General features: G+C 56.7%; 1 long non-coding RNA gene across 1 annotated transcript in view; it reads right to left on the bottom strand.

Moving 5' to 3' along the window:
• LOC102162292 overlaps positions 332-21464 on the bottom strand; it is a 54533-nt gene continuing 33400 nt past the window's right edge. Inside the window, exons 3-4 of the long non-coding RNA XR_002336963.1 lie at positions 889-1422; positions 332-708 (exon numbers count right to left, since the gene is read on the bottom strand). This is a non-coding gene — a long non-coding RNA (uncharacterized LOC102162292). The remainder of the gene's footprint in view (positions 709-888; positions 1423-21464) is intronic.

Below are 21464 nucleotides of genomic sequence, written 5' to 3'. Positions count from 1 at the left end.
AGGCTCCCAGGCTCTGAGTGATGGCGTAGTGCCCCTGGGGGGAGGGTCTCTGCAAACGAGATACTGCGTCTCCCTAGACCTTCCTGAGTAAATAAAGGCTAAATATAAATAATGTGCCCACATTGCTCTCCGGCTCTGCCCTTGACTAGAGGGAACACGCTGAAATGGTTGATTAAGAATAAATAAAATTACGCTATTCTAGCTCCTCCAAACAGAAAGGCAGGGCTCCCCTCTCTCTCTGTGTGGCTGAGATAAAGCAGCCCCGGGAGGCAGCGGAGTCACTGCGGCGGGTTTATGGCCGTCTGTACAATTCACCCTGCACGCAGGCATGGAGCAGGCAGAGGCATTTTAATCAGTGATTGTCACATAGGTGGGGTCCTTGAGTGGCGTGGAATCATCTCTCCAGAGGAAGGTGGGTGTTTCAGTGGCGCGAAGCAGCTAACTCAGGATGGCTCACAGGGTCACCCCGGGAGACGAGGGGGCTTAAGGACACACATGAGCCCAGCCTGGCCTTCCTCTGTCCCCTCTTGGACCTGCTGACAAGCACACTTCAGCACCGCACCCTCCACCCTGGCCTCCGGCACGGGAGGCCACTCCATCACTGCCTTCTCCAAAGTGGGAGGCACCTCACCTTTCCACGCAGGTGCCTGGCTGTCCCTGGGCTGCACCGGCGGCAGGAGGGAGACACCCAAAGGAGGCAGCTTCCTTCTGGAATAACGACAGGCTGACAAAGCGCCCCTCGTGGCTGACACTTACCGAGACTTCCCCGAGTTGCCGCGTGGAACATGCACCACCGCCCCTAATGCAGGCTCCGGGGGTGCAGCCACTTAAGCAACGAGAAAGTCGGCTTTGAGAGCCAAAAGGACATGTCTGGAATCCACTGCTTACCAGCGGGAAACGTGCCTCCAGACTCAAACCTCGCTTCCATCAAAGACTGTGCTCCAGACCAGCCAGGCTGGATGGTCTGGGAAAGGGGCTGTGCATCCAGCAGGCGCCCAATCCGTACTCCTTGAACCAGACGTTTGAATTCAGCCGCGGCGTGGGCTTTGTCAGCGTGCATCCCGCTCTCAGGTTCTAGATGACAGGTGATGGACTCAGTCGCCACCTTCCTTTCCACCTGGGGGCTGCCCATCCTGGCTCGGCGTCCTCTGACTCGTGGGAAGCCTGTCCTTCCCCGCTGTGTGAGCTGGGACGGGGCCCTCCCGCCCGCCTGAGAGACGAAGGGGTTGTATCACGCTGAGTGAAAGGAGCCAGACACAGAAGGTCACACGCTGTACGATTCCATTTATGTGAAATGTTCAGAACAGGCAGCTCCGTGGAGACAGAAAGCAGATCCGAGTTTGCAGGGGCTGGGGCTGGGGTGGGGGATGAGGAGAGGCTGCTCATGCCTCCGGGGTTTCTCTCTGGGGTGATGGAACTGTTCTGGAATTAGACAGAGGTGCTGAGTGTCCAACACTGTGACAGTACGAAGGGCCCCAGAATTCTACAATTTAAAATGGGTTTTTAAAAAAGTAAATTAACAGTAATAAAACACGTGGAAAAACTGGTTAATTTTCTGTTATGTGCATTTCACTTCCATGTAAGAAAAACAGAGGAGAGTTCGAGGGGGACAGTCCCTTGAGCCCCTTCCAGGAGTGATCTTCCAGGGTTACAATTTTTTTTTGCTTTTTAGGGCCACGCTTGCAGCATATGGAGGTGCCCAGGCTAAGGGTTGACTCGGAGCCACAGTTGCCACCCTACACCACAGCCATGGCAACACGGGATCCGAGCCGTGTCTGTGACGTACACCACAGCTCACAGCAACGCCGGATCCTTAACCCACTGAGCGAGGCCAGGGATCGAACCCGCGACCTTATGGAGACTGTGTTGGGTTCTTAACCTGCCAAGCCATAATGGGAGCTCCCAGGGGCTATAATTTTGCGTGGTCCTGTCACTACTCCCCTCCCTTGGCCAGACACCCCTCAGCATCACAGCGGCGCCCTGTTGGAACAACGGATCAGCCTGCCGGCTCCTCCTCCCTGCGCCCCCACCTCGTTCTATTTTACACAGAACACTTCCAACCACAGCCTCCTAGGCTTGGAAATTGGATCTGCCAGGGCCCTCGATCATCACAGGGGAGCAGGAGCTCAGGCACCATAAATGAGGAGCAGAACACAGATTTGCTGATGATGGAGAGAGCTTTGGAGAAGAAAAACAACACGAACCAGAAGGAACCCGCGCTGGCCCAGTCATACAGATGATCCGAGGAAGTGGAGTGGACGTGTCACTAACACGCCTCGGTGATGATGACATGCGAAGGGGGCCCATCGGCAACCGTGGAAAACCAGCACGTGCTCTGCCACGCACGGCTTTAAGGCGCGCTGTTGTCTACGCGGGTCCACCGGTGCTTGCGTGCTGACACCTGGGCAGACCGTGAGAGGGGCTGGGATGTGCTAAGGGTCCCCCCCCCCAGTGGGTGAGGAAGCAGCACCGCCTTGGGCACAGAGGGACCTGTGTGGTTTGGGATTAGTTCCTAAACCTCTCTGAGCATCAGCTTGCTCCTCTTGGAGGTATTTTTACTTCCAAGGGCTGTGAGCACCCACATTGCCTTGGGCATTTGGCTAGAGGGAACGCAAAGCTTCAGCTCAAGTTGGAAGGGAGAGCTCTACCAGCAGTTAGCATCACGGAGAGGTTTTCCTAACCCACTTTGAGCATGCTCATCTCCCGGCCATCCATCCGTTGCTGACATCGGTCAGCTTCCGTTGCCGACCTGGCTCCCCACCGGCAGGGACAGGGTCTGCACCAAAGGCAAAAGGCGCCAAGTGCTCTCCAGGTGTGTCCAGGGCTTAGGAAGGACGCCCCTCTGCTGCTCCACTGATTCCTTTGCACAGAGTCTGCCCTAGGCTCGGAGGGGACCCCCCCCCTTCCTTTCACGCTGTTCCGTCCTCCATAAATGCCTTTCCCTCCTTTTGTCCAGCCCAAGAACTGCACAGACTTAAACCCAGCGCATTAGTCCTCCGCTCAGTGGAGTCTTCTTTGCCGCCCACCATCCAGGGAGGTGGGTTGCTTTTCCTGGCCTCCACTCCTCCCCACTTGCTGCCTACTGGCTGTGGGCATTGTAACCGTGGGTTTAAGAAGGAAGGACGGGGCTGTTGTCCAGCTATCATTCTCACCCCACCGCTCAGCACAGCCCTGACGCATGACCTGTGCTCAGTAAACATCTGTGGCGCGCATGTATGCATGGAAGATGGATGGAGGATGGATGGATGGGTGGATGGATGGACGAACGATGGGTGCGTATGTGACAGCACCCACAAGGAGTTGGTTCCTAGTTTTGGCAACCCAGTGTCAACCAATGGGAGTAGGTCATCCCAATCCAAGAAGACCCAAGACTGTTCTCTAGTCTCCTGGAGACCGTGGGAACCGACTTGACAACAGCCCAGGGGGAGCTTGTGTCTTCAGGCTGCAGCTTTCAAAATCCTTCTCCTCCTGGAGTTCCCATCATGGAGCAGAGGAAAAGAACCCGACTAGGAACCATGAGGTTGCGGGTTCGGTCCCTGGCCTTGCTCAGTGGGTTAAGTGTCTGGCGTTGCCGTGAGCTGTGGTGTAGGTCGCAGATGTGGCTTGGATCCCGCGTTGCTGTGGCTCTGGCGAAGGCCGGCAGCTACAGCTCTGATTGGACCCCTAGCCTGGGAACCTCCACACGCCGCGGGTGCGGCCCTAGAAAAGCAAAAGCAAAAACAACAACAACAACAACAAAACCCCACAAAATCCTTCGCCATCATCAAAGCCTGCAAATAAAATAGTAGCTCTGCCTAGCAACCTCAGAGGATCAAAGGCAGCCAGAGAAAAGCAAAATCAAATTACCCTGAAAGACAGCAGCCCCTAGAAGACACACAGCTTTCAACCCTGAAAGCAGAAAGACAGGAGCCTGCCCCCCCACCTCCTCTCCCACTGCCCTCCTCTCCAGCTGCCGGAGGTTGTCGGCTGGGGTTGCAGACTGGGGTGAGGAAAGAGAAGCCAAGCCCACAAAAGGCTTGGTTTGGCCCACGTCGTGCTTTTTAATGTAAAATTTGGGGTGCCAGCATCTAAAGCCACACGCTTTCATGTCCAAATCCAGCTTGTACGTCGGCTTCTCCAGAGAAACCCCTGGCTCTCTCCCCTATGACAGCAATAGACAGGGGCAGAGGAGTCGCCACCTCCAGACACGACCTTCTCCAGGTGACCCCAGACCCACCCACCTGTACCTGCCTGGCCCTGGAAGGGGGGTGAACATGCAACACGTCTGTTCCCCGGGACCCTCATCCCCGCAGGCGCATGTTTCCGAACCTTCCAAAGGTCCGGGGTTTGGGGGCCGCTCCCTGGCTTTCCCAGGATGTTGCCACACGATTTTTCTTCTTCTGTCTTTCTCACACATCTGAATTTTCAGACAGACCCCAGACCAGGAGCGAGATGCTAATTCCGTCATCCCTGTGACTCGTCTGTCTAAGGAGGGGAGGCCAGTGGGGGCGACAGGTTCATCCTTGGCCCGTTCTCAGCTTTCGAGCTCCACTGATGCTGCATCAAAGCCATACGGGCCGAGCTGCGCCTCTCCCCCCGTTGAAGGAGGAGACAGGAAACCGACGAGGGCCTCACCTAGCCACTGCCTGCTCCAGAAGGGGGGTCAAGGTCCCCAGGGGCTCCCCCAACACTTAGGCCACCTTCTCTGCAGGCCAAGACCCACCGACTCTGGACGCTGTTGGTGGAAGACCAGCTGCCAGGAAGAGGGAGGGGAGAGGAGAGGCGGCCTCATCATACCTGTTTGCACTTGGATGACCCAGTGGGGTTTGTGTGCGGGGAGGAGAGCCGGCGAGGGCTGTTTGTTCTGGGAATGGTTAATCCTTGTTCAAATTTATACCCTGAATCTTCCTGCAACTGTGTCAATGAAGAGTCAGTAACACGCTCCAGGCCGCCAAGCCCAACTTGGAGTAACTGACTCCCTTTGCAGGGTTCTGAGCACGGGATCCCCTCCCCAAACACTCACGCTTCCGGGGTCCCTGAAGCCCCCGACTTCCAGGAATGCTCCACAGGAAGCTGACCAGGCTCTGTCCCCACCACTCGCTGCTGCGTGAATTAGTCACGTTATACAGCTCTGTGTGGGTGGAGTCCACAGAGGGATTGAGCTGGCGCTGGCATGGGGGCTGCATGATGCTGGAGCTGGTGCCCGTCTCCGTGGGGCTGGTGTCCCCCTCTCTCTTGGGGGCATGGCTGTGCTTCCAAAGGTTCTGAGGCCCATTGAGGTAACTCCTGGTTTGATTTCCATCTCATCGTCTCACTCTGGCCCCCGAGCCGAGGCCCAAGGAGAATTCTCTCTACCGTGGATGCAGACAGACGCCGAGGGACGGAGGACAGTACCCGCCCCAGGTCTGCAGAGGCCCTGCACCTCCAGAGCCAGCCACCCCCCGCCTGCCAGACTGCCCTCGTCCCCCGAGACTGGCCTTGCACGAGGGCAGAGTCAGCCCTGCCCGTCATCTCGTTAGCGTGATTCAGAGCTAAGTGATCTGATTAAATGGGGCTTCCTACAGCCCAGCTGGAGGTGATGAGCTCCAGTGAGGAATTTGTTTTACCTCAAACTGGGAGGTTTAACCCCAGGAAGGAATAAAAGTCCCTGCTCAATTCCTTCCCCTGGTCCACGTCTCTTGCTGCCTGTGGATGGGCTGAGCTGATGGGCCATTTGCCGGGATGGTTGGATGGAGCCAGATTTTGTAACGGGAAATGGCATCTCTGGAGGCCACTTAGGAGAAAGTAAAACGTGAGCGAGGCAGGGGCTGGGAACCTGCCCCCCAGGAGGCACGCCAGCTGCAGGTGCCGGTAGGGCAGCAGTCACGCGGGCACCTCCGCCCTGCTCCCCATTGGAGGCACTGATCACCGGCCTTGTCCAGGCAGGCTTTAATGTGCCAGGGGCGCCCCAGAATGCTGGGTGTGGGGGGCAAGGGGCAGAGGGGCCTTGAGATCAAGGAATTTGCCCTCCCCCCACCCCCCACACCCGCTGCCATGGGATCTGGGTTTGATTCTGGCCCAGCTACTTATCAGCTAAGTGGCCTTGACCAGTGACAGTCCCTCTGAGCCTTAGATCTATCTATAAAAGGGGGACAATGGAATCTCCCACACAGCATGGTTCTGAGGTTGAAGGGAAGCGCCCCCTACAGGAGCTGGTACGCAGCAGGGGCTCAGGAGACGGGAAGGGGCTGGAGAAGCGGGGGCAGAACTCAGCCTGCGTGTTCCCGTGGCCTTGACCCAGCCACCCCAGTCCGGAACATACACCAAGGGGACATCCTGCCCCCACAGATCCAGAGACAGCTACCAGGATACTGACAGCAACTTATATGCAGTAGCCAAACGCTGGTCCAAATGCCCACTGATAGGAGAGGAGAGAAAGCAATCGCGCTGTGCGCGCCAGTGGGATGCCGAGCCTCCTAGCAGAGCAGGGGCACTTACTGGGCAGACTCAGGCGGTAAAGGGCCCCAGGGCGAGGCAGGACTTTGACGAACTGAGGTGACAATGGCCTCGTTGGGGCAGAGACACCCCCGACCTCCCAACCAGCACACGTGCTGGGGTCACACCCGCTGTCCTGAGTTTCTCTGCTCTTCGCTGATCCTTCTTGTCTGCAAGGTCACAGCCTGGCTCCTCCAAGGCCGTCTCAGCTTTGCCAACATGGCAGCAGGGGCAGGGAGGGTCTTTGCAGGGGCACAGGCCACCGGGGCCATGGGGGAGGAAATGGGGTGTTCCTGCGAGGTTTGGCGGGGCCGCCAGCATCCATAAAGGAGGCTGAGGGGGAGTGCGGTGCAAGCCCTCACTCTGCCTCCCAGTCGAGCTCACACTGGATGCTGCTGCTGCCTGAGCCCCTCTGCTTCGGGGGAGCAGTGCGTCAGTGATGGATGAGCCTTTAATTAAAGTAATGAGACGTTTATAACGGTGGTTATCTCCAAAATTAGGCCTTTTAGCAATTATTCCTGGGGAATGTTCCCCGGGTGGTTGGCTCCCTCTTTAGAACAACCGTGGGGCGGGGGAGGGATCTCGGCACCTGAGAGGGATTTTCCCAGCATCCCCTGGGCTGTGATGGGTCAATGGTGGGTCACGGTTTCCCTGGAGAACAGAACATGGCTTCTGCCTGAGCTTTCTCCCCAGAGGAGCAAAAGTTCAATGGCCCTCAGGCCCTGGCCACGTCTCGGGTGCTAGTGGACTTCAGAGAGGGCAGCTTTGGGCTCGGAAGCCACATATCTGGGTGCAAGTCCCGCCTTGACACCACTTGCCGGTTCTGGGCCTGAGGGCAAATCCCTGCATCCTGAGCCTCCCGGGCTGTTGAGAAGAACAGATGCCATAAGCTGAGCAAGTACTCTGTCACCTCTCAGGCACCAGATCCACGCTACATGGCTGTCATGTGCTCCTAATAGCATGTTCTAGAACATTCCTACTCGAACCCCATGTCAGCTCCCTCCCCGGGACAGGCTTGCACACATTAGCATCAGTCATCCGGGTTGATACCACAGAAGATGACCACGTATTGAAAACCAACAACCAACAGGCCTCACAGATGTCAGAGTGTGAGGCCACAGGAACTCTAGGAAGAGGCCCTTCGTGGCCAGGAAGGTGCGATGGGGGCTGAGTCGTTACCCGACCCGGGCCTTGGTTTGCTCCCTGGGAACCTGATGACGGCGGCCACTGGCCAGAGCACGGCCCAGAGAAGGCGCAAGGATGGGATGTACGCGCTCTTGGAACTGCAAAGGGTGAGCCCAAGCGCTCCCACCACTCAGCGGGGAAAGGTCACAGGACCAAGTTCAGACCCAGCAGCCATCTGCCCCAGGCCCCTCTGACGGTAACTAACAGGGAGCTCATCCAGAGACCAGAGACAACTGCATGTGCCCAGATCACACAGCCAGCCGTGGTCTGGGGTACAAAACACAAGCCTCTTATTTCCTGAGGGTCTTATCAACATCTGCACTTTGGCTATTATTATTACTGGCAACTTATCCCTAAAATTTATTAAAAATTAACCATGTGCCGGGACTATTTTAAACATTCTCATGCATCATCACATTGAGTCTTCCTAATAACCCTGCGATTATGGCTGTTGTCACTCCTCTGTAACTGATGGGAAACAGGCACAGAGAGGCTGAGAAGTCTCCCTGGGGTCACACAGCAATGTGGACCCAGACCTGGGTCCCTGCACAACATGGCTTCCTACCCTCGAGGCCACGCCAACGGGGTGGCCTATCCAGCCACTCTGGCTGGAGGCGGAGGGACTCCTGATAAGCAGGGGTCTCTCCTGATCCAGGCTTCTGGAGTTCTCCAGGCTCGGCCCTCCCCCTGCCTCTCCTGCCCCTCACCACACAACCCCTCCATCCTGGGCCTGCCTTTCACTGCCCAGGGCCCAGGGCCTCCCAGAGGTCAGCTTCTGTTCGATGGGAAGGTACCAATGCACCCACTCCGGGCTGGGGGAGGGAAGGGGTGTTGTCACCTCTTTGGTCACTTGTATGTTCACCCCTGCGCCCTAAGCCCTGCTCGGTGCTGCTCTGGATGCTGGAAGTGCAGCCATGGAGAAGCCAGTGGGGCCTGCCCTTGGGAAGCTGGTGTTCCAGAAGGGCGTCCAGTTCCCCACTAGCCGAGCCAGCCCTGGGGCTGCCTGCGGTGGCCAACCAAACACTGCCCTCCAGGAGACAGGGCGGAAAGCCAGGGCCAGGGTGCCTGCCTGCTCTTCCAGCAACAACAGGGCACTGTGAAGGGCAGAGGCCCCGGGGAGGAGCGAAGGAGGGCCAGCCAAGCTGGCAGCGGACAAGGTAAATGACGCCACAGAGGCCTACGGCACAGGCACGAGGCTGACCTCTTTGTGCGGCTGGCAGGAGGGCACCGGGCCCCAGGGGGTCCCCTAATCTAGTGGGTATGACCGCCCCTGGGCAGCCTGGGTGATGGGATGGACCAGCCCCCGAGGAGCAGGCGCTGCTCCCCACTCTGCCCGGAAGAGGCAGGAGAACCAATGGCAGGGCTGGGGGTGGATTCTTGCCTGGGAACGGCTGCCAAGACGCCAGGGCCGGAAGCTGCCCCTCCCACATCCTCTCAGTGCCCTGGCTTTGCAAATGCAGGAAACTGCCAGCTTGGCCTGGGCAGATGCTGCAAGAAGAGCCAGCTGCCCTCACGGTGGACTGCTGTGAGCGGCTGGGGAGCATGGCTGTCCTGCTGAGAAGCAGCATGGAAACCCCACCCCAAGATGCCCAGAGAGTAGCCAGTGGCACAGCTGGCTGACTCCGCCTGCGGGAGCCCATGCACGGGGCTCTACTCAAGACCCCCAAGGAAGACCCCTCGCCTGCAGACGGCGCTGGGCTCAGAGCCCCAAGGAAGGGGTCTGCCCGAATTGTCCTCCTCCAGGACCGGAGCCTGGTCACCTGGAGGGGCCTGCACCACCGCCCCCCCTCCGCCCCGTCAATGTGCTTTTCCAACAATCAGAAATGAGGGCGCCCTGGGAGTCGAAGGGTTTGATCAAAAGGACAGGAAGGGGCTGTAATGGCTTTTCCATCGCACAGCAGCTGGCCGCGCAGTTAACGTGAACTTCCACTTGAGAAGGACAGTTACAGGAAAACAGCACATGCTCCAGGGCCCCTGGTTCGCGGGGGCTCTAGATGCCCACTGAGGGGCCTCGCTGCACGGTTTGAACAGGGCAATAGCCCTGGCCACAGGGGACAGACCTCCTGACCAGGGGCTCCCAGAATCCGTGTGGCCCTCTTGTGTCTGCACTTGTCACCAGATACCCCCACTCCTCAACCTCCCCCTTGGAGGATCAGTATTTACAGACACGCCTCTTGTCCCCTGCACGGCAGGACTCTCCCCCCACAGGAGGGCCTTGGTGACCCAGCAAAGGCCCAGAAGAATGGGGCACGTGGAAAATGGGAAGAGCTTCTCCCCTGGGTTCAGTGTGGGGGCACCCAGTCTGGAGGAGGTGGGCGAAGGAAACGGGGGGGGGGGGGGGGCGGAGACTGAGAGGAGACTGCCCTCCCCCCGCCTCCTCAGAGTTAGAGAGACCAGCCCTGGCCGTGGGACCTGGTGGGAGAGGAGGGTGCCCGCCTGTCTTCTTAGAGAGAGAGCCTTCAAGCAGGGGTCTCGGAGAAGGCCCTGTACTACTCCCCGAGCCTCGCCTTAAGCTAAATATGCTTGGGGCTGCGGCAGGAGGGCGCGGAATCACCCAGCCTCTCGTTACCCTCAGCGCCCAGATCGGCACGTTTGTACACGGGGCACCTCTGTGCCAGCTCTCAAAATGCGCTGCTGTCACACTCCACGAGTGCAGGCGGTGGAGGGGGGGCTCGGAGAGCCGCCCCCTCCCCGACCAGGGACTCGACTCACCCACCATCAGTGCCCAGCCCCCTTCTCCCCCTCTCTCTCACACCCTCCCCGCAGGGGATCCGTGGGGGGGTGCCTCCTGTGCAGACCCCAGCCCCAAACCTCTGACTTCTGGCCCCTGGCGGGCTCTTCCCAGAGCTCCCCACCTCCCTGACTTAGAGTGGTATTAGCAGGAGCAGGCTTTTTCTCTCTCTTTTAGTCAAAATCAATGGCAATGACAGAGTTATAAAGCGAGCTGTGGGGAGGAAGAAGAAAGCGCCCGGTGTCAAAACTGATGCCGGGCGTCTTGGAGAAAGCTATTAGGATCTCAGTTGCCTTAGGGTGTGCTGCTCGGCGCGGGCGGTGTGATGTCAGCGAAACCCACTGGCAGGAGCAGCCGTCTTCCACGGCGCGCCTGTCATTAATGTGGAAGGTGGCACACCGCAGCCATGAGTCTGGGGGCACAGGCAGGGGGGTGGGAGAACTCCACTGGGAGCCTTAAAACGGCCTTTCTGGGAAGAGGACGGGGACCCCCCGGTTGGTGGCGGGGGGGTGTCTTGGGGTCTCTAAAGAGGCAAGCCCACCCACCGGGCCAGACACAGGGGCTGGTCCTTGCAGGTAGAAGAATCCTGGAGGGCGCAGGTTGGAGCGAGGATGCCCAGGCCAGGTCCCTTTGTTTCCTCCTGTGATTCCTGCTGGCAGGAGGCCAGCACACCTGCGCGTCGCCTCCCCCTCGGGGCGCCCCCTGAGCTGCACCCGCAAAGGGAGTGAAGGGGTTGCTGAACCCACCACCCACTTGGGAGAGTTGGGGTTGCCGAGGTCCCTGCCGCTTTGCCAGAATCCCTTTTCATCTCCCCCCTGAAGGAGGGCTGGGGGGACAGCATTGACCCTGGGCCCCTCCCTGCTCCCTGGAGACAGAAACAAACTGCGATTGGGAGGGAGGGGCGTGATGGGGGCTCATGTGGCTTCAGACCCTCATTACCCAAGAGTCTTGGGCAGCGACCTGTTCGCTCCTCTGTAAAGGGGGGGTGTTCACGTCTGCTCAGGCTGAAGGCGGGGCCACCCCTCGCCCCTCCTCGCCCCTTCCCCAAGGCCCCGCCCACCAGGGAAACTGCTGCAGAAAGCCAAGGAGAAGGCGGGGAGACCGGGCCTGAGTGGGACGGTGTGAGGCTAAGATTCCCACGAAATAAATACACTTTGCTAATTGGATTACTCAGCCAGTAGAATATACTACTGGATTTCCAACATGATGCTAATAAATTGTGTGAAGAACTTAATCATGTTAGCATCCCCACAGCTTGTAAGAGATGAAATTAGAAAATCAGGCAAAGTTGACATCCAGGCTCCCGTAAGCGGTCCAGACGCCCGGAGCTTCCGTGCGCTTCTTCTCTGCGCCGCTGAGGTCCTAGATGCTTCAGTGTATGTATGGTACCAGGAGTGGGGGAGGAGGAGAGGAAGATGCAGGGGTGGTGCTTGGGCCTTGTCCCAGGACCAGGTCCCCAGGAAGGACCCATGGGGCTGGAGCAGTGGGGGCAGAGGATTGAGGCCGAGGAAGGCTCCTCGGAGGGCAAAAGCAGCCCCAACTCTCCGTCTGCATCCAGCTGCGTCCTCCGTGAGGTCTGGGCAGGACCAGGCAGCAGAGGTTCCATTATGGTCCATGCACACAGCAGCAGGACCCTGCCAGCTCCCCCCCACCTCAGTCCCCGCCTCCTCTAGGCAGAGACGGCCCCCTTCCTGGTGCCTCTGACATGTGTGTCTCCACCACGTGCCCCTTCATGCAGGGTGACACTGGGCTCCTGGCAGCCATGGTGTGGCAGGCAGGGTCTGGGCTTCAGGGGAGGGAAGGGGAAAGGGCTGAGCCGTGATGGAGAAAAAGACCCCTCACCTTCAAGAATCCCCTTGGAGGCGGCAGCGGGGGTGGGGGAGGCTCTTAGGAGGGCCTCCCCTTTCACTTTCTAACCTGGAAAACAGACCCTGGTGTAAGAGAGCTGAAAAGTGAGGACCACATCGAAACCTCATGACTTCTGCCCTGTCGCCTTCCCCCCACCCCTGCAGGTGTCAAAGGACAAGGCAGCCCTTCAGACAGTGTGCAAATGCACACAGGCACTCGGGGCACACACACACACACACTCAGAGTTGCAGGTGCACCTCCGCACATACACCTGAAGTCAGCCCCCAAACAGGAGCATCTTCGATGACCCGAGCCTCATGAAAATAATACCCGGCTCCGTGGCAGCATCCAGCTATAAATGCAAATGTTCCTCTAATGCTCCAGGTTCAAGAGCAACACCTTAGAGACAATTCTAATTTGCATAACAAAATTCAGTTCAGGCAGAGGGAAAAAAAAATCTCTGTTTGCTGCTTCTTGGTAATTAGCAGGAACAATTACTGCAGCATCCAGAATTTCCAGCCCCAAAGCTGCCTGTGGGCCTCACCTGAGCACCTCAGGAGACAATTTAGAGAAGCCAAAATAAGGCCATTGTGAGGGACGCTCACCCTGGGGCACGAGAGGCTCCAGCCAGAAGCACGCACCTGGCCCTCCTCTTAGGCAGCCACTCCCCACTCAATACACGGCCAAGCTCACTCCCGCTCACACGCGCCTTCCGGGTACACTGTGTGCCTCGCGTGCCCGTGTCAAGGGATGAAGATGCCAACATGAGGACAGGACAGCCCCGTCTTCGAAGGCAGCTCAGAGGAGGGCTGCTTCTCCCTTCCTCTTGTTTAATCCACTCAGTCATTCTGTGTCTTTTGATTGGAAAGTGTAGTCTCTTTACCCTTAAAGTCATAATTGATAGGTAAAGACTTACTCTTGCTATCTTGTCCATTGCTTTCTGACTTTTTTTTTTCCTTCTTAGGGCTGCACCCGCGGCATATGAAAGTTCCCAGGCTAAGGGTCGCATGGGACCTGCTGGCCTATGCCACAGCCACAGCAACACCAGATCCAAACCGCATCTCCTACCTACACCACAGCCTGTGGCAACGCCAGATCCTTAACCCACTGAACGAGGCCAGGGATGGAACTCGCGTACTAGTTAGGTTCTTAACCCACTGAGCCGTGGCGGGAACTCCGTGCTTCTCTCTTCTTGGTAGTCCAGCTCTCAGGGAGGGCCAGGTGAATAATGATCTGGGTTTACAGACTAAAAAGAGGTTGGCCAGGCAGGCGTGTGTAACAGGAGCAGAAAGAATGTTGATCCAGCCACCGTGACCTAAAGCCACAAAGGCAGGGACTAGCAGGGGACACTGGGGACTGGCAGGGGCACCAGCCAAGGAGGGACACGGCAGGGGACGGGCAGCAGCAGGTCTGAGGCTGGGCCTGGGCCAAGAGGCGGCCCCGGGAACGGAGGGGGGGCTGGGTGGGGAGAGGCAAGGCCACGGTCACCTGCCCTGGGAGGGTGCCCTCGTCCCCTCCAGGTGAGGAGGACGGCCCCTGCCCCCAGGCAGAGATCTGGAAGGGAAGGGAGGAGTCCTGGACTCCGAGGGGCAAGGATCCCGAGGACCTGGATGCGCGGAAGGAGGCGGAGGGGAAACGTCCAGAACGAGGGCGGGGGTGAGAGGACAAGGAGGCTGGGGGAGGATGAGACGCTCCTGAGATGCTTTGGGGCCCCCCGAGGAGGAGGGCTCGGACCTAGAACGAGGAGGGGACATCCTTAGACTTCTTGGTGCTTCCTTTCCCTAATCCCTCGGCCACTTCTGTCACTCGCCTCTAAGATTTCTGTTCTTAACCTCCTAAAACCGCCTTTGTTGCCTCTGTTGGGTGGGAAAAGCGGAGGCGCCATGAAGCCACCGGAACGGCATTTTTCTCCTTCAACCCACATCCCAGCCCTTGCAGCGCAGGGGGGAGGACTGAGCGGCCAGAGAGACAGCCCGCCTCCCAGCTCCGCTGGTTCTGCCCTGCACAGCATCCCGGGTAAACGCAGAGACGTCTTGGTGACCATTGCAAATAGCAGGCAGTGACGTCATTTGCTGCCACTGGAGGTAAGATGGTGATATGAGCCATTTAAACCCCAGGCTCCAGGTTAGAGTCTACCAGCAGGAGAAAGGGGAGGAAGGGAAGGGGAGGGAGGGAAGACGGGGGACGGGGGACGGGAGGGGGAGGAAGCGGGGGAGGGGGAGAGAGGGGACAGGAAGCGGGAGGGGAGAGGGCGGGAGGGGAGACGCAGAGGTGTCTGGGCGAAGGCCAAGGAGAAGAGAGTTCCAAACAGAAATACGTTCCAAAGAGGAAACGTGGAGCTCAGAGGGCTGGACGCGTTCAAAGAAATTCTGCCCCAGCGACTGAAGAGCCAGCAGCCTGAGGTCAAAGAGAAGAGGCAGACGCAGCTCGCAGAGGCCGGAGCCCGCATCCCTACCTGCGCAAGAGACCCAGTGATTCCGTCTTCAGGAATTTTGTGAACTGGTCGTTAAACCCGGCAATAAAAACATTAAATCACATGCACTCGCAAACAAATAAATCTTATTAAAAACAACGGCCACTTCCTCGTTATTTCCCTACATTTTATCATTAGCCGTGCTCCCAGGAGGACTGCTGTTTCTGGGAGCTGATTGGCTGAAATAGCATAGAATCCTGTATCTCCTTCTACCTCTGCCTCCGGGGAGGTCACGTCATTCCAAACTGGCTGCAGGGGGAGGTTGTACACCAGGGAACCTGGCCGAATCTACGAATCAGAGCTTGATTCCTATAGGTTTGTTGACTGGCTGGACTTAAGAACGTGATGGAGAGACTGCTAATACAGAGTCAAGTGGAAATGGGCATATTGCCATTACCCTGTGGAGAGCAGCAAAAAGATGATCAAGTTCAAGTTGAATGGTAACCATGGGTTGGCTCTAGATGCAAGCGTTCAGCAAAAATCAGTGAGAGCGCTCTGAGGGCCAACTCCCCTGACAGAATTGACAATAAGGAATAGTGTTTACTTTATGATCCCTTGTGAATTCGTGCAACACATCCTCTCTATCATAAATTTTTCTTTTCTTTTTTGCTTCTTAGGGCCACACCCGCGGCATATGAAAGTTCCCAGGCTGGGAGTCCCATCGGAGCTGCAGCTGCCACTGCAGCTCACAGCAACGCCGGATCCTTAACCCACTGAGCAAGGCCAGGGATCGAACCCGCACCCTCAGGGATACTAGTCAAATTCGTTTCCGCTGATCCATGGTGGGAACTCCCTTATCAGCAAAATTCATGAGAAACACAGACATTGGTCTTCCAGAGGGCTGGCTGTCCAACGATAAGAGCACACCACTCTCTGGAAGCCATTCCTCAGGATGCACTCCATCCTGGGTTAAAAACGTAACACCCTTCCCTAGGACTGAAAGCACAGAGGGATCCGTCATTGGATTTGGTTGGGGGGGCCCCGGTCCAAGGCAGGGAAGAGCAAGGCCACCAGCGAGCACCAGGGACACCGGAGAGGAGCTGTGAAAGATGTCCCAGCACCGTGCGGGCAGCCCCGATGGGGTGTGAGGGTGATGGGGGGTAAGAGGGATGCGGCTGAGAGTCAGGGGCAGACCCCTCTCACCACTCCCACAGCTCACGGGCACGGCCTGCAGTGCTGTGCTCCTGTACACGCGTCTCACTGACCGTAAGCCGTTCTCCTGGGATCGCGGCTGATCAGAGACTCCTGCGGTGATTTGCTGAGACCAGCAGTTGACCTTACTTCGCAGGCGCCTCCCGCCCACAACTCCCGCATCAGGGCCTTGCGCAGCTGGTCGACCAGTTGTCCGGCACCTGCCTTCTGTGGTTCCGGCCAAGGTCATTCTCATTTAGCTCATCCTTAGGAGCAGATGCAGTCACCTCTGAATTCCTGCGGAGGCCACACTGTCCACGGACCAAGAATCAGACTGGGCAGCGAAGGCTTGAGGTGAGGTTCTGCCTGCTGACACCCAGCCCGGAGGGGGACACCCCTCCAGAGCCAGCCAGAAGGAATCACATGCCCCCACAGATGCCGTGAGCAGCTGGCAACAATTCACTGCTTTGTCTGAAGTCCCTGTGTGGTGCCTGCGCGGTGGACTTTCAGCCCCTTTGGTGCCTCTGAAGCGCAGGAGGTGGCACTCGAGCCACCAAGGCTAACTAAGCATGTTTGCCCAAGAAATCCAGATAATGCTCTTATCAGGTGTGACCTTTACCATATGGGGAACACTGTCTGTGACAAAAGTGCTATCTTTTAAATGGTTTTCACACCAGGGTATCAGCCATTAGTCATGAGGCATGCGGGGGGCTGCTGGCTCTGCCCGGGAAATCCTGGAGCCCCGGGTTAGACCCCGGCAGGCTACTGGCTGTGCGAGCCTTCACTTCATTGAGACAGCAGGGCCTGATGGCATCCTGGCCACCTCCCCCCTCCCCGGAGAGGGGGTGGGAAGAGCCTCCCTTCTCAGCTTCCCCGCAGCAGGGTCAATGGGGTCCTTATTTGGAGGTGTCTTTGTATCCTCAGAGCTGATAAATGTCTCGATGCCTGATGCCTCCGCTGAGGCTGTGTGTTTAGCGTCAGCTGCCCTCTTCCTCTCTCTGCTGCTGCAGCCTTGAGCATTGTTCGGTGAGGGGGTGGCTGGAGCTGGCCCACCCCCCGCCTCCCCCCACACGCCTAATTGGAGCGACGCGAGCGCTAGAATTCAGCATGAATTCAGGATGCTCATCTCCACAAGGGCATCTTCCCATATCAGCCGAGAACACCTGGACCAGTCCGATTAGGGAGCCACCAGCCACACGGCACTCAGGAGTGTGAGTCCAAATTGAGAGGGGCTGGGGCATAAAACGCACATTGGATTTCAAAAGCTTCGTACAAAGACAAATGCAAAATAGCTTATTAGTCATTTTTATTCTGATTGCATGTTGAAAATAATAATGCTTTGGATATGTTATTCTTTTTTCTTCCTCTTTTCTTTTTTTAGGGGCCACACCAGCCGCCTATGGAAGGTCCCAGGCTAGGGTCGAATTGGAGCCACAGTTGCCAGCCTATGCCACAGCCATGGCCACGCCAGACCAGAGCCACATCTGGGACCTACACTGCAGCTGTAGCCATCTCAGATCCTTAACCTGCGAAGCGAGGCCAGGGATCAAACCCACATCTTCATGGATACTAGTAGGGTTCGTAACCTGCTGAACCACAACAGGAACTCCTATTATTAATTTTAGTTTTGCCCATTTCTTTTTACTTAGCTATTGTGGCCACTAGAAAATTTTAAATGGTAGATGTGGCTGGCATTATACTTCTGCTGGGAGCGTAGCTACAGCGAAACACACACCCTTGCGGAGACCTGGCCTGGGTTTGGGGAAGATGGATGGATGGGAGGGCAGAAGGGAAGGCCCGGTCCAGGCCCTGGGGGTGGACACTCCCAGCCTCATGGCGGGGGGTGGGCAGTGCTCACACAGCCATCCATGCAAACCAGCATCTTCTGGGGGGAAGTGTTGTATCTGCCAAGCCCGATGCTCTGGCAAGGATGAGTCATGACACACTTCATCTTAGGACAGGTACTTAGTGATGTCCTCGGAGACAGACTGGCCAAGGTCACCAGGGCCCCCTGAGTCCCCCTTTGGAAGGCACCTGGGGTGACCTCAGCAGGGAGCAGATGGTGGGTGTCCACCCCAAACGGCCAGCAGAGCCCCACCCCTGGGTGATGCCCAGATCTTCCCACCCTGCATATTAACACCTGGATCTATCCTCAGCCAGAGCATACAAGAATTCCCAGGAGAGGGATCAAACCTGCGCCATAGCAGGAACCTGAGCCACTGAAGTGACAACGCCGGATCCCTAACCAGCTGCACCACACAAGAACTCCTCAGCCATGTCTTAAAGTGAACAGGAGACAAGCACCGAGGAGCTGTTACCATTGCACCAGCCACTGCCTGACACCTTCAGGGTCCTTTCCAGGCCACACACACCTGTAACTCAATTTCCTCTCCATCCGAAGAAGCACCTGGAAGCCCACGTACCCTCCCTGTGACGGCGGGAATGTTTCTCAGCCAGTGTCGTCCTGGGTCTGAGTCACACACAATGAAGAGGAAGAGTCTTCGGGGCCGGGGAGTCTGCAGGGATTTACCCATGAACTTTGGGGAGCATCCTTGTCCGTCAGACTATGCTGGGTGCCAGGGGTTCAGAGAAGGATGCAAGTCACCCCAGGTGGGCACCATGGGTTCCAAACAGAGCAGCGAGTGAGAGGAGAGACCCGTGAGACGCCGGGGGCTTTTAGACTGATCTGAGGACCTAGAAATGTGTGTGCAATAGAGGGAGGAAAAGAGACCTCAACTGCCTTAAAGGGCAGATTACAGATTACACCAGCCAGAATGGCCATCATCCAAAAGTCTACAAACAATAAGTGCTGGAGAGGGTGTGGAGAAAAGGGAACCCTCCTACACTGTTGGTGGGATTGTCAATGGGTGCAACCACTGTGGAAAGCAGTATGGAGATTGCTCAGAAAACTAAACATAGAACTCCCATTCGATCCAGCAATCCCACTCCTGGGCATCTATCCAGAGAAAACCACAACTCACAAAGACACCTGTACGCTGATGTTCATTGCAACAGCCAAGACATGGAAACAACCCAAATGTCTATCAACAGAGGAGTGGGTCAAGAAAATGTGGTACATATACACAGCGGAATATCACCCAGCCATTAAAAGGAACGAAATATCGGCATTTTTAGCAACATGGATGGACCTAGAAATTATCATGCTAAGTGAAGTCAGCCATACAATGAGACACCAACCCCAAATGCTTTCACTGACATGTGGAATCTGAAAAAAGGACGGACGGAACTTCTTTGCAGAACAGATGCTGACTCACAGACACTGGAAAACTTATGGTCTCCGGAGGAGACAGTTTGGGGGGTGAGGGGATGCGCTGGGGTTGTGTGATGGAAATCCTATAAAATTGGATTGTGATGATCATTGTACAACTACAGATGTAATAAATTCATTGAGTAAATGAAAAATAAATAAATAAAATAAAGAAAAAAGAAAAAGAAAACAGAGGAGGGAAGGGCATTAGATGAGCAAATCTGCAGGGAAGAAGGCGGGTGGAGTGTGGGAGGTGCGTGGGGGGGGGCTCCAGGCCGTCTGGATTTAGTGGGCAGTGAAGGCCAAGGCCGGGAGTGACAGGGGACAAAGCTGGAAGAAGAGAGGGGCTTTGCATGGCACACCCAGGAATCAGTCTTTCTCCTGCAGGCAAGGGAGGCCCCCCCGGAAGAGCTTTCAGCGGGGGCAGCAAAGGTTAGGTTTAGATTTTGCCTACACTGTTCTGGCAGCCAGGGCATGGCATCAGATTAACGTCAAAGGGACGAAGTTTGGGGCCTGAACCCAGCAGATGCGGGTGTTAGGACTGGGAAAGAGGTAAAGACCCGAGGACTATTTAAAAGATACCATCGGCCAGACTCGGGGTCAGATTCAACGTGGGGGTCAAGGGAGATGCCCATCGGGGGGCACCCCAAATGTGAGCTCTGCTCTCCAGACAGCAGACGACCATCAGCAGCCTCAAATCCTATGGGCATCCTGTGGGCAGAGGCAATGCCCACCGACATCCCGAGGACAGAGCGGCCCCGCGGCCACCCCCGGCCTCCTGCCAACCTCACCCTGGCCATCAGAACAACCCGGGGCACGGGGTGACTCCCCAGCTGCCCAAGGCGGCAGGTCAAACCCAGCTAAGTAACTAAATAAAGATATGATTGTAATGATGATTAAATTGAAGCACCCCATTAATTTCATGGGCGAGGTGAGAAAACACAAGATAGAACAGCCCGAAACTCATTGTTTGCCTGGCCCCAAGACAGCCCCGTGCGACGTCTGGTTGGGTCTAATTTAAGTATGTAAATTTAATGGTTCAGTAAGTAAAATTGCCTTTATTGTTTGGAATGGTTTGTGCAATAATTTATGGGCTCGGCTGGTTCATTTGATGGATCTTGGTGATGGAGGAGGTGACGGCCGCGAGGCGAGTATTGATATAAAAAGTCAGGGACAGCGTGGGGGGACATTCCGCCTATGTCCAGAGCACCGTAGTCCCAGCCACCAAGGGCAGACGGGCGGCAGCCGAGGCGTGAGAAACGTGCGTCCTGACCCGGAGAGGCCGGCTGCAATCAGCCAGGGCGGCTGCAGCCTCGGATATTCTGCAGAGTGCGTAGGCAGAAGCCCAGACGAGCTTAATTCCTTCATTCCTTGGTTTTAAAATGCATCGATGGCTCAGTGGTTAACGAATCTGACTAGGAACCATGAGGTTGAGGGTTCGATCCCTGGCCTCGATCTGTGGGTTAAGGATCCGGCATTGCCGTGAGCTGTGGTGTGTCAAAGACATGGCTCGGATCTGGCATTGCTGTGGCTCTGGCGTAGGTTGGTGGCTACAGCTCTGATTAGACCCCTAGCCTGGGAAACTCCATATGCCACAGGTGCAGCCCTAGAAAAGACAAAAACACCAAAAAATAAAATAAAATGCATCGATGGAGTTCCCATCGTGGCACAGCAGAAATGAATCCGACTAGGAACCATGATGTTTCGGGTTTGATCCCTGGCCTCGCTCCTTGGGTTAAGGATCCAGCATTGCCGTGCGCTGAGGTGTAGGTCACAGATGCAGCTTGGATCTGGCATTGCTGTGGCTCTGGTGCAGGCTGGCAGCTGTAGTTTCGATTAGACCCCTAGCCTGGGAACCTCCATATGCCACCAGTGCGACCCTAAAAAAAGCCAAAAAAAAAATGCATCGAGTGTAACGTGGCACCCAGAAATCGGGAAGAAGCGGGAGTGCTCCAAATGGGCAAACATCTAGGCATTTTGGTGTTTCATCCACCAGCCACTTCTGACCCAGCCCTGCAAGCTCACCCTCCAGCTGGACCTGGCAGGGTGGGTTTCCATGGCTAACCCTCCCCCAACACACACTCCACCTTTTCCTGGGGCAGCAGGTGTTGCTGGGGACACGGGAGCTGGCCCTGATGGGTGGAGATGGACCAGCAAATGGGGCAGAGCAGGGACAAGTCCTAGGTGAGCCCAAGCAGGGGCCAGGGCTGCAAAGTCAGCAGGAGGACCAGGATGAGGCGCCACATGAGACCCAGTGTCTCTGTCTCGCTAAGGATGGTGCCAACACATAGTATTAAGAAGATCAAGGATTGGGAGCCAGGAGCTTGAGGCTCTTCCAAAATTGCTGGATTTAGGAATTCCCATTGTGGCTCAGT

Source organism: Sus scrofa, chromosome 12 (genome assembly GCF_000003025.6).
Source record: "Sus scrofa isolate TJ Tabasco breed Duroc chromosome 12, Sscrofa11.1, whole genome shotgun sequence".
NCBI lineage: Eukaryota > Metazoa > Chordata > Mammalia > Artiodactyla > Suidae > Sus > Sus scrofa.
This window is presented reverse-complemented; position numbering and strand designations above follow the sequence as displayed.